The 12,381-nt window shown below is 47.7% G+C and overlaps 1 long non-coding RNA gene across 1 annotated transcript; it reads right to left on the reverse strand.

Annotated features, from left to right (window-relative positions):
- Positions 1-394: 394 nt before the first annotated feature.
- LOC116271443 lies at positions 395-7,281 on the reverse strand. The gene is made up of 3 exons (XR_004179994.1): positions 7,179-7,281; positions 4,518-4,685; positions 395-1,553 (listed from the first exon to the last, which is right to left on the reverse strand). It is a non-coding gene; the product is annotated as an uncharacterized LOC116271443 (long non-coding RNA).
- Between the last annotated feature and the right edge of the window lie 5,100 nt (positions 7,282-12,381).

Consider the following 12,381-nt stretch of genomic DNA (forward strand, 5'->3'; position numbering starts at 1 on the left):
TCAAAAGATAAATTACATGGTCACCCTAATTGTAATTGTACCCTGTCTGATTCCTCCAATTTTCATCTGTCTTTCCTATTCCTTCTACACAGCAACTAATTTCATGTGTGCCTACCTCTATTCATTTTTATTTTTTACCATCTGCTTCCCCAATAAAAGATGACAACAGAAGTTGTATTTGTCTCTTTTTTTTTTTTTGAAGCGGAGTTTCTCGCTCTGTTGCCCAGGCTGGAGTGAAGTGGCTGATTCTCAGCTCACTGCCACCTCTGCCTCCCAGGTTTAAGCCATTCTCCTGCCTCAGGCTCCCGAGTAGCTGGGATTACAGGCGCCGCCACCACAGCTGGCTAATTTTTGTATTTTCTGTAGAGACAGGGTTTCGCCATGTTGACCAGGCCGGTCTCGAACTCCTGACCTCAGGTAATCCACTCGCCTCGGCCTCCCAAAGTGCTGAGATTACAGGCATGAGCCACTGTGCCTGGCCATATTTGTCTCTTTATTTCAAGCAGCTACAGGCATGTGGTCACTGTTCTAGGACCACAAGAGCAGAGCGGCAATCTCCTCGTCCCCGGCTCACTCCCTGTCCCAGAAGCTGCCAGGGGTTTCCTGTGTCCCCCTCTAGGCTCTGATGGGAAATCAAGGAGCTCGGTGTGGAACACCTTTAAAGATCAACATATTATAGGTGGAAATATAAAGTCCTAATCGTAAGCCTAAGTTAATGGAAAATAACAAATCATTCTACTAAAAGCGAACTCCTAATTTCAACTCCATTTCATTTGCGGCTGGTTCATTTGTTTTATTACTTTCTGGTAGACGGTGACAGACACAAGCAACAGCTCCCATGGAAGCCGTGAGAAACGCACCTGAGAAAGGGGGCGCAGCCCCTTCAAGGCTCGGGCCTGTTTGCTTCTAGTGGAGGCGGGTCCAGGGGAGCAGCTGCAGGGGCTGTGGGGTCCGCACGCCAGTGGCATATCAGCCCCACCACACGCGTGACCGTAGCCCTCCTGGTCTTCAGATCTGGGCAGCTGAACTCCAGACGCTAGCTATGTTCTCACCGCTGGCTGTGGGGGCTACAACAAGGAATAGCCACTCTGGAAGCCAGCCTGGCCATTCTTAAGAAGTTCTGATAGACCCATCTTATGACCTCGCCGCTCCAGCCCCAGGTATTTACCCAGGAGAAAGGAAACACATGGCAGCCACCCCTTATCTCGGTTTCTGCACTTTCAGTTACCCACAGTCACCTGTGGTCTGAAAATGTTACATGGAAACTTCCAGAAATAAACAATTCATGTCTTAAATTCCACGTTTTTCTGAGTAGCGTCACTCAGCCTGCCCTGTTCCGCTCGGTCCCCGGCGGGGCGTGAATCCTCCCTTTCTCCAGCACGTCCGCACCGTCATCGCCTCTGAGGAGCTGTCTCGGGATCAGATTGACGTGCGTCACGGTACCACAGTGCTTGTGCTCAAGTCACCCTTGTTTTACTCCAGAGCGGCCCCAGAGTGCAAAGGGACTGGTGCTGGCAATTGGGATACGCCAAAGAGAAGACATCAGTTGCTTCCTGCAAATGAAAAGGTGAGCGTTTTTGACTTAATAAGGAAAGAAAAAAATCACACGCTGAGGTTGCTGAGCTCTACAGTAAGAACAAAGCATCTATGTGTGAAACTGTGAAGAAGGAAAAAGAAATTCATTTGAGTTTTGCTGTTGCTCCTCAAATTGCAAAAGTTACTGCCACAGTGTATAGCGAGTGCTTAGCTAAGATGGAAAAAGCATTCAGTTTGTGAATGGAAGTCCTGAGTGGAGACGTGTCCCGACGCACGGCAGTCAGCTTTAGTACTACTGGAGGCTTCGGTCACCCACTGTCGGGGGCATCTTGGAAGGCATCCCCCATGGATAAGAGGAGACAACTGCTTATCCATATAGACTGGTACACAGTTGTTCATAGCAGTTATATTTGTAAGAGTCCCAAACTGTAGGCAACCCAAATGCTCATCAACAGATGAATACAGAAACTGTGGGGTAATCAGTACAGTGGAATACTACTTGGCCATCAAAAAGAATGACTTATTGATATGCGTGTTGCGCACGGCCTGGAAGAATTCCAAGACAACACGGAATTTTAAAAACCAGACAAAAAAGAAATACACCATATGTTTCATTTATATAGAAAAGCCAACGAATCTCCAATGAGAGAAAACACACCACCAGTTGTTTGGGGACAGGGTAGGGGGCAGGGAGATGCTGGAGATTAGGACTGGGCAGGAGGGAACTCTGGGGCATGGATATTGTGAACCAAAAAGTATCTGAAACAGGTCTCAATCAATTTACAAGTTTATTTTGCCGAGGTTAAGGACATGCCCGGAAGAAGAAAAGACGGAATCCCAGAAACAGTCCGTGGTCTGTGCCTTTTCCCAAAGATGATTTTGAAGCTTTACTATTTAAAGGGGAAAAGTGGGCTGGAGGGGAAAGAGGAGGGGTGTGGTAATCCACGTGTTGCAAGAGAAAAGGAGCAGGTAGGGCAATAGTCAATTACGTGTTGGTCTCCTGCTAAGTAGACCAGCACTTCACATAAGAGACGGTGAACACAGTAGCTCCCTGCGGAGATGTTGAACCTGTTTTCTGCAGCTACCTGCTCAGGAATAGGAGGAAAGGCAGCTTCTTGCAGGACTCAGCTTTCAGCTTGTTATTTTTCCTTTTGGCAGAGTGAACTGGGGTCCCTTTCGCAACATGTTCACTGTCTTGATTATGGTGATGCTTTCACAGGGGTACACCCGTGCCCAAGCTTAGGCAATTGTGCTCTTTAAATCAGGGCAGTGTGGCCGGGCGCGGTGGCTCACGCCTGTAATCCCAGCACTTTGAGAGGCAGAGGCGGGTGTATCACGAGGTCAGGAGTTTGAGACCAGCCCGGTCAACACAGTGAAACCCCGTCTCTACTAAAAATACAAAAATTAGCTGGGTGTGGTGGCGGCGCCTGTAATCCCACCTACTCGGGAGGCTGAGGCAAGAGAACTGCTTGAACCCGGGAGGCGGAGGTGGCAGTGAGCTGAGATCGTGCCACTGCACTCCAGCCTGGGCGACAGAGCTAGACTCCATCTGAAAACAAAAACAAAACAAAACAAAAATTGGTGCAGTTTGTTATATGTCAATTACACCATAAGAAAGCTAGGGGTTTTTTTGTGTGTTTTTTTAATCACCAGATTCTGCCCCTTACTGGCTAAGTGGGGGGATGTTGGACAAGCTCCTGAACCTCACTAAGCTTCCTCATGCAGAAACGGCGGCGTCCATCTAGGGCCTCTAAATGGGATGGGGCACAGAGGGCTCCGCAGAGCAACCGTGGAGACTCGGTGGTGTTACCGGTCATCAGCACTTCTGTAAAGAACAGCTTGATCGAGCTATAATTCACAGGCCACACAATTCACACATTTAAAGCATGTAATTCCACTGCTTCTACTGTGTCACGCAGCTGTGCAACCAGCACCACACTCAGGTTTAGAATATGTCACCTCACCCCAGAAAGAAATCCTGTGCCCTTTACCTACCTCCCCTACTCACCACCCTCCCCAATCCCCTGCCCTAGGCAACCTCGAATTTACCTTCTCTGGATTTGTCTATTGCGGACATTTCACAGAAGTGGGGTCACATAACACGCGGCCTTTGGCTTATTGACTCAAGCACGAGGCTCTCGACGTCCGTGCGTGTGGCAGTGCGTGGCAGCCCTTCACTCCTGCCCGTGGCTGAATATGCCGCAATACGGAGGCACTGCACTTTGTTTACCCAGCCACCAGCTGATGGACACTTGGGTTGTTCTACTTTTTGGCGATCATGAATAATGCCGCTGTGAACATTTGAGTACGCGTTTCTATGTGGACATATGTTTTCAGTTCTCCAGAAAAGAAATTGCTGGGTCATACGGTAACTCCACCGGTAGCTTTTGGAGGAGCCGCTAGACGGTTTTCCAAGTCGGCTGCACCATTTTCATCCCAATCGGCAGTGTACAAGCGCTCTGATTTCTCCACATCCTCACCAACACTTGTTAAAACCTGGCTTTTTTTTTTTTATTACAGCCATTCTGGTGGGTATGAAATAGAAACTCACTGCAGCTTGGCTTTGATCATTTTCTTGTCTGTATTCCTGCAAGAGTGATCTGGTAGTAATGGCCAAGAGGAATTGTGGTTTGTGTCCGTTATCTTGATTGTGGTGATGGTTTCACTAGTGTATACAAATGTCAGAATTCGTCAAATTGCATGCCTTACATATGTGCAGTTAATTGTTCACTTGAACCTTGAACAATGTGGGGGTTAGGGATGTCAATCTCCCACGTGGTCAAAAATCTGAGTATAACTTTTGACTCCTCCAAAATGTAACTACTCATAGCTGACTGGTACCCAGGAGACTTACCTGTAACATAAACAGTCAGTGAACATTCTGTATGCCAGATAGATTATATGGTATATTCTCACAATAAAGTGAGCTAGAGAAAATAAGATGTTATTCGAAAATCATAAGGAAGAGAAAATATATTTACTATTCATTAAACGGAAGTGGACCGTCATGAAGGTCTTCCTCCTCTTCGTCGTCTTCACGCTGAGTGGGCTGAGGAGGAGAAGGAGGAAGAGGAGGGTGGGTCTTGCTGTCTCAGAGGTGGCAGAGGCCAGTGAAAATCCGCATGTCAGTTGGACCTGGCGGTTCAAACCTGTGTTGTGCAAAGGTTGACCGTGTATCAATTGCATCTTAATGAAGCTGTCAAACAAACAAATAACCACTCCCCCACCCCCAGAAAAGCAGTAACACCACACGCCAGGGAGCTGGAATAATTACGTTTCTTTTTTCCAAAAAGTCTCTGGACTATTTTTGTCTGAGAGCCCTTTTGCCTCTATGTCTTTTTTTTTTTTTTTTTTTTTTGACACAGAGTCTCGCTCTGTCGCCCAGGCTGCAGTGCAGTGGCCGGATCTCAGCTCACTGCAAGCTCCGCCTCCCGGGTTTACGCCATTCTCCTGCCTCAGCCTCCCGAGTAGCTGGGACTACAGGCACCCGCCACCTCGCCCGGCTAGTTTTTTGTATTTTTTTAGTAGAGACAGGGTTTCACCGGGTTAGCCAGGATGGTCTCGATCTCCTGACCTCGTGATCCGCCCGTCTCGGCCTCCCAAAGTGCTGGGATTACAGGCTTGAGCCACCGCGCCCGGCCTGCCTCTATGTCTTAACACTACAAAGTGTCTCAGAAAATTTTTTGGAAATAGGCCTGATATGAGAACCAAATGGAAGATGTGCCTCTGGGGGGTGAGGGTCTGCTGGGACCCCCCAGAAGGTGCAAGGTGCTGGGCAGGGCACTCAGGCTCTCTGTAGCCCCCTCACGGTGGGGCACCCACCCTGGGCCCCTGGAACAGGTCTCAGGCTAAGTTCTTTCTATTCAAATCAACCCCATGGTTGCAGGGACAGACAACAGATAATCTCGACCTGGAAACAAATCTCTGTCCATAACATTCACAAACCACTGGAAGCTTTAGTCATATTTATACGTCCTCTATGGCTTGATCAATAGTCTCATATACTGAAGACACTGACAAATGCAATTAACAATGAAAGCCAAAGAATTACAATGTGATAATAAGGTCGGTATTATTTATGTATTCCAATCAGGGAGATAATTGCGAAACTCTAAACAAAGGAGAACACAGAAAATAGCTCATGTACACTCAATTATCTTGGTCCTACTTCAACTTAAATTCATTTAGGAAGAAACTTTTTAAAGGATGATAAAATTTAAAATGCTATCCAGGTATGGTGGCTCATGCCTGTAATCCCAGCACTTTGGAAGGCTCAATCACTTGAACCCAGGAGTTTGAGACCAGCCTGGGCAACACAGGGAGATCCCGTCTCTACAAACTATAAAAGAATTAGCCAGGCATGGAGTGGCACGCCTGTGGTCCCACCTTTTCTAGAGGCTGAGGTGGGAGGATTGGGTGAGCCTGGGAGGTCGAGGCTGCGGTAAACAGTGATCGTACCACTGCACTCCCGCCTCAGCAACACAGCGAGACTCTGTCAAAATAGAATAATAATAACAAAATTTTAAACATCATATTCTTTTTTTTTTTTTTTTGAGACGGAGTCTCGCGCTGTGTCACCCAGGCTGGAGTGCAGTGGCGCGATCTCGGCTCACTGCAAGCTCCGCCTCCCAGGTTCAGGCCATTCTCCTGCCTCAGCCTCCGAGTAGCTGGGACTACAGGCGCCCGCCACCACGCCCGGCTAGTTTTTTTGTATTTTTAGTAGAGACGGGGTTTCACCATGTTAGCCAGGATGGTCTCGATCTCCTGACCTCGTGATCCGCCCGCCTCGGCCTCCCAAAGTGCTGGGATTACAGGCTTGAGCCACCGCGCCCGGCCAACATCATATTCTTTACAAGAAATTTAGAACTCCAGGAGAACATAAAACTACACAAGCAAAATGGCCTGCTCTTCAGTGATGGTACAGATCGAGTTTGTCCGTCAACACAAAAGGTGAGAGCCGCGTGCGTGACAGACGACCGACGCAGCGTGAAGACGCGAGCCCTGCAGATCTGCTAGGAATAGGAACATACGGATGTCTGCTGTCGAGAAAATATAACCACACACTAAATAATAAACACAGGTATTAAATATGTATGTGAAGCCTTTATATTAATTAAAGGTATAAGATGTGTACATGATTTTTTAAAGCCACTATAAATATGGCCTAGTCAAAAAAAAATCTACACATTGTGCTAAGTGATCCAGTCGCTAGTGTGGAGACTGCGCTGCTGAGCTCACAGCACATAGGAACGCGTGTCCCAGCCACTGGCCACAGGTGAGCATCTGTGAGGCCTGCCTGTGCCCACCTCACACAGACTCGCGGCCGGCTGGCCCCTTCCTCATGCTCCTCGTGGAATCCTGAAATGGTTTCTCATGCTGGTCATTTGTTTCCCAAGTCCGGCCGCAAATATCACTGAGCTACAGTAACCCTTTCAGTTCCACAATGACACCTTTCAATCCACTCACAGTGTTCAGGCGTCGCTTACACAGGCTCCGCTTTCGCCGGAGTGAGGATTGTGCCTTCACTGAGCAGAGACGCGCTCCCACCTCAGCAGGGATGCACCAAACACGCCTGCTAAAGCCCAAACCCCTGACTCATTTTCTCAGAGCCCTTGTATTTTGATAAGATATAGTTTACACACCTAATATAGATGTAGAAACTGTCTTTCAACATCCGTGTTTAGGACAAAATCCCATCTCCTAGGGCCCGGGAACCTGTCAGGGCCTGAGTCCAAATCTGTCACTTCACCCGCCCCCACAGGTCCGCTCAGCCTCCTGTGGCCTCTGTCAACCCCGCAGGTCACTCAGCCTCCTGTGGCCTCTGTCAACCCCGCAGGTCACTCAGCCTCCTGTGGCCTCTGTCAACCCCGCAGGTCACTCAGCCTCCTGTGGCCTCTGTCAACCCCGCAGGTCACTCAGCCTCTTGTGGCCTCTGTCTCCTCACAGTTGAATGCACAGAGATAGAGAATAACACGGTGGTTCCCAGGGCTGGGGAAGAAATGGGAGACAAAGCAGGTAAGGAGGAGGCCAGTCCGGAGGGCAGCACGAGGGCTAGAGGAATGAGACCTCACGGTATTGGGGATTTTTGCTGAAAAAGTAGATTTTAGGTGTTCTTGCCACACAAAAAATGAGTAACTATGTAAGATGATGGATATGTTAATTTGTTTGACTACAATCACCGTTTCACTATGTGTAGATATACTCAATTTCTGCCAATAACCAGTTTCTCTCAGCATAATTTCAGAATAAATAACATCACCACATCATGATACGCTGCTAGGCCATGTAGATATTGTCAAAAAGTTTACAAAAAAGGATTTTCTTTAAAAAATAAAAAAAAAAAAAAGACTTCATTCTAGCAAGCAGTTTGCCAGCTGGAGAAACACAGCCTTTGGTACAAAACATTGGTGTGCGCCAAGAAAACCGGGAGAAGCGTTGTCTTGTAGAGACGGTTTCCACCCCGGTTCCCACTCTGGCCTGCTTATTCAAATGAGGGATGCACGCTTGCTTAGTTTTAATTGGCCAGTGCTTGTTTAGTCATGATTGGTCAACGGAGGTACCGTCTGTGGGTTAAGGTCCAGGAGGTGACATGGGATTTCCTGGCAGCTGTTGATTTGGGTGGCGTGGGAACAGGAGCAGAGAGTCCCGAAGTTCCACAAGCACGTGGGTTTTCCAGCCAATGGCCCCGTGGCTCTGTTTTGAATTTAGGACCAGTCAGCCACTCAGGATCTGCCTTGAAGGACTGACTCAGGCTCACAACGTGATTTTTAAAACTCGTGAGGCATGGCAGTCGGGAGGCTGACTGAACGATTTTGCTCAACTTTGCTTTCAGCCCAGCTGGGGCCTCCTACGTAAGTCAAGCCTAGGATTACAATGGTGACTAGTGTAAGGGCTGTGCTGATTATTCGTGTCGGCAGCTTTAGGTGACCACGGAAGGTAGGACTCCCCTTCTCTGGCTTTCTCCTTTCCTGGATTTCTGAGCTGCCCAAATTCTGTTCCTTGGCTCTTCGAGGCAGTAAGTTGCAGGCTTTTAGTCCAGATTCTCGCTGCCTCTGCTTGGCTTGGACTGAGGCCGTCCTCTAGGGAAAAGCAGCAGAAAGCGGCGGCTGGCACTGCCACCCCTTCCCGCAGGTGTGGGCTCCGTCCAGGGTCAGCCTCCTCAGGGCTCCCTCCGGCGCCCCACACTTGTTTTTTACTTTTGTGTCCCGAGTTTGTGACTGTTGCCTGTGGGCGTGTGGGTGGCTGAGGGGCCACCTCTCCAGGGCTCAAAGTGCCCTTGGGCGCCGGCTGAGGCTGAGGCGCAGGTGGCCCTTAGAGACGGACACTGTTCATCTGAAACAAGTCCCCTTCTCCCCACAGCTGCAGAACGCCTCAGCTAAAGCCTCTGAGGATAAAATTACTTCCTGCATAAATACATTTATTTTTCTCTACGTATCCACACGCGGGCTTTTATGTTAGTACAGTGACGTTTTCCCATTTTCCAGTTGCTTGGGTCTACCTGCCTCCTCTCTCGCAGCTCCACTGACCTCAGCCCTGGGTTTTGAGAGCACTTCCCGTCTCACAAATACTTCGACTTGGAGGATCTTTATTGGGTTCTTAACATTTCTCTGTGAAAAAGCAAGGCAGGCTTCACTGTGGCTCTTTCCCACTGCCAGAGGCTCCCTGTGTGTGCTTCTGTTGGACGATGGCCTCATATCCCTGGAAATGGGCAACACCACAGACAACACAGGCTTTGCATCCTCTTCCAAATGGACCCTCAGAATGCAGCGGGCTTCAGAGAGCAGGATCCAAAGCCAGCTGGCTCCTCCACGCGCTGTTCCTGCAGGCACAGCCATGACGGACGGTGGAACCCTTTCATTTCTAACTGAGGTCAGGTGCATGGGGAGGATGTGACTGAGTCCAGACTCGCTCTGCCGGCCACACGGCAGCCAATACATCGAGAGACACGGAGTTGGGGCAAGGAAGGAGACTTTATCTCGGAGAGTCAGAAAATTGAGAAGATGGTGGGAACTAACGTCCCAGAGATCCATCTCGGAATTACGCGGGCTTTGCCTTGCTTGTCTTCTATGTGAGAGGGAAAGAAGGGGACAGACAATCACAACTGTCTGGGCTCCAACCAGCGTCTGGGGGAAGTTTGCAAAACTTCTTTGTCCGTGCGTAATGGTCTCTCATGTGACGGTAGCTAAACCTCCCCGTCTCTATAAATCCTTAACAAAACATAGTTAGCTGTTTACATACTTCCCTTTTAATCCTGGAGTTAGTTTCAAAAACTGCATGATTGCTGTGTTTTTGTGTTTTATCTCAGTGCTCTAAAATTATCCTGGCCTACGTGCAGGAGCGGGTAGAGGCCCCTTCAACAAAAATGGAGCTAGTTGTGTCCGTTCTTTAGCTGTTTCACTGTCACAGGCCCATGTGGAGAACGTGGTCAAGGAGTTCTGGAATGTTCTGCCACCTTGTAGGAACGGTCAGTGTGACTTCTTGTGTAAACTCTCAGACGCAGCTCAGCCCACCCGAAAGATATTTCAGACGAGGAACATGGGCACGAGCTGCAGCCTCCTTCTGGCTCTTCGCTAACGAGCTCGCTAAATCTAGCACACGTGTTCACTCTATATTTGTGGAAAGTTATGTTTCGTTTTGCAAATTTGTTTGAAGGTTTTGGGGGTCCCGCCAAGATGCCTCTGCGACTCCCCCAGCAAAGCCACAGAACTCCACCTGCCAACGAGCCTGGAGGTCGCTGAACCTGCTGCGGACACACTGAGTCTCAGCCCACGGCGGACCCCACATGGCACAAGCCCTTTCCCTGGCTGACGCCCCGCGCTGCTGCGTTCCTTCCTGGTGTGGGGTCTGCTGCGGTTCTGGTTCCGGTTTGGCCCTGTCCAATGTGCAGCAATGACTGACAGCAGGGTCTTCCGGTCTGCCCTGGGGCATCTGTCTCTCCCGGGGCAGGAGGGGTCCATTCCCCACGGAGAGAGGACAGAAAATCCGGCGTGTTCTTTTCCTCCTGTCCTCCTGCGAGCTCACCTCCATCAAAAGGATGTGTTGCGCCCCCTGGAAAAGAGAACAGGTTTTAGGATCTGGACCCATGAGTGGTGCTTCGGGGTTGGCTGTGGCCTGTGGCTGAGGATGCATCACACAAGCCACACGCACTCAGCGGGTCTGGGAGCCTCCAGGGAGAAAAGCCTTCACCTCTCCTGGTGTCTGAAATCTTTTCTTACATCAACAATGTATTGATAAATTAGACTGCAAAGTTTCTTACAGCAAAGGAACTTTGTCCTGAATGGCTGATAAGTGCTTATATGAATTTAATATCCTCAAAATCCCCAGAAAATACAGAAACTGAACTTCTAATATTTTATTTTTTACTTTTATTATTTTTTTAGAGATGGGATCTCACTATACTGCCCAGTCTGGTCTTCAGCTCCTGGCCTCAAGCGATGCTCCCACCTCAGTCTCCTAAAGTGCTGGGGTTAAGGTATGAGCCACCATACCTGGCCTTCCAATATTTTAAATGTGTTAGCCTTTCAAGAATAAATATTTCTCCTCAAAATTACTATCCCTCATAGCATTTTTTTCCATAAGAAACTAAGTTCATGTAATCAAAGTGATTAAACAAATCAGTTTGATAAATTTGGTTTAAAGACAGTGAATACACCTGTTTCTTCATTTTTTTCTATGTTGCATATAATGCAGGCAGACGTTTTATTTTTGATAAGATGTAAATTTGTTTGTGTTTTTAGGTTTAAATTCCCCAGTTCTTTTCCCTTTTTTTGTTTTATTTTCAAAGCTATACACAATTTCACACATATCCTTATGATCTAGATATATTTACCAAGACATTTAAGCATGTCTATTTCCTGTTTTAAAATCCCTATTAGTGGCCAGGCACAGTGGCTCATGCCTATAATCCCAGCACTTTGGGAGGTTGAGGCTGGTGGATCACTTGAGGTCAGAAGTTCGAGACCAGCCTGGCCAACATGGTGAAACCCCATCTCTTCAAAAAAATATGAAAATTAGCTGAGCGTGGTGGTGTATACCTGCAATCCCAGCTACTCGGGAGGCTGAGGCAGGAGAATTGCTTAAACCCAGGAGGTGGAGGTTGCAGTGAGCAGAGATCACAGCACCGCATTCCAGCCTAAGCAACAAGAGAAACCCTGTCTCTAAATAAATAAATAAATAAATAAATAAATAAATCCCTATTAGCTTCCTAAATAAAATATCCATGCATCATTATTACTAATATTTATTTGTTTTATAAATGTATTTTTATTTTTATGTTTTATTTCCATAGGTTTTTGGGAAACAGGTGGTATTTGGTTACACGAATAAGTTCTTTAGTGATGATTTCTGAGATTGGGTGCACCCATCACCCAAGCAGTGTACACAGCACACAATCTGTAGTCTTTTATCCCTCACTCCCTCCCACCCTTTCCTCTGAGTCCCCAGTGTCCATTGTATCCTTCTAATGCCTTTATTTCCTCATAGCTTAGCTCCCACCTATAATTATATACAATGTTGGGTTTTTCCATTCCTGAGTTACTTCACTTAGAATAATGGTCTCCAATTCCATCCAGGTTGCTGCAAATGCCATTATTTCATTCATTTTTATGGCTGAGTAGTATTCCATAGTGTATATATAACACAATTTCTTTATGTTGATTGATGGGCATTTGGGCTGGTTCCATATTTTTGCAATTGCAAATTGTGCTGCTATAAACATGCATGTGCAAGTATCTTTTTCGTATAATGACTTCTGTTCCTCTGGGTAGATACCCAGTGGTGGGATTGCTGGATCAAATGGTAGTTCTACTTTTAGTTCTTTAAGGAATCTCCACACTGTTTTCCATA

Source organism: Papio anubis, chromosome 19, assembly GCF_008728515.1.
Source record: "Papio anubis isolate 15944 chromosome 19, Panubis1.0, whole genome shotgun sequence".
Classification (NCBI taxonomy): Eukaryota; Metazoa; Chordata; class Mammalia; order Primates; family Cercopithecidae; genus Papio; species Papio anubis.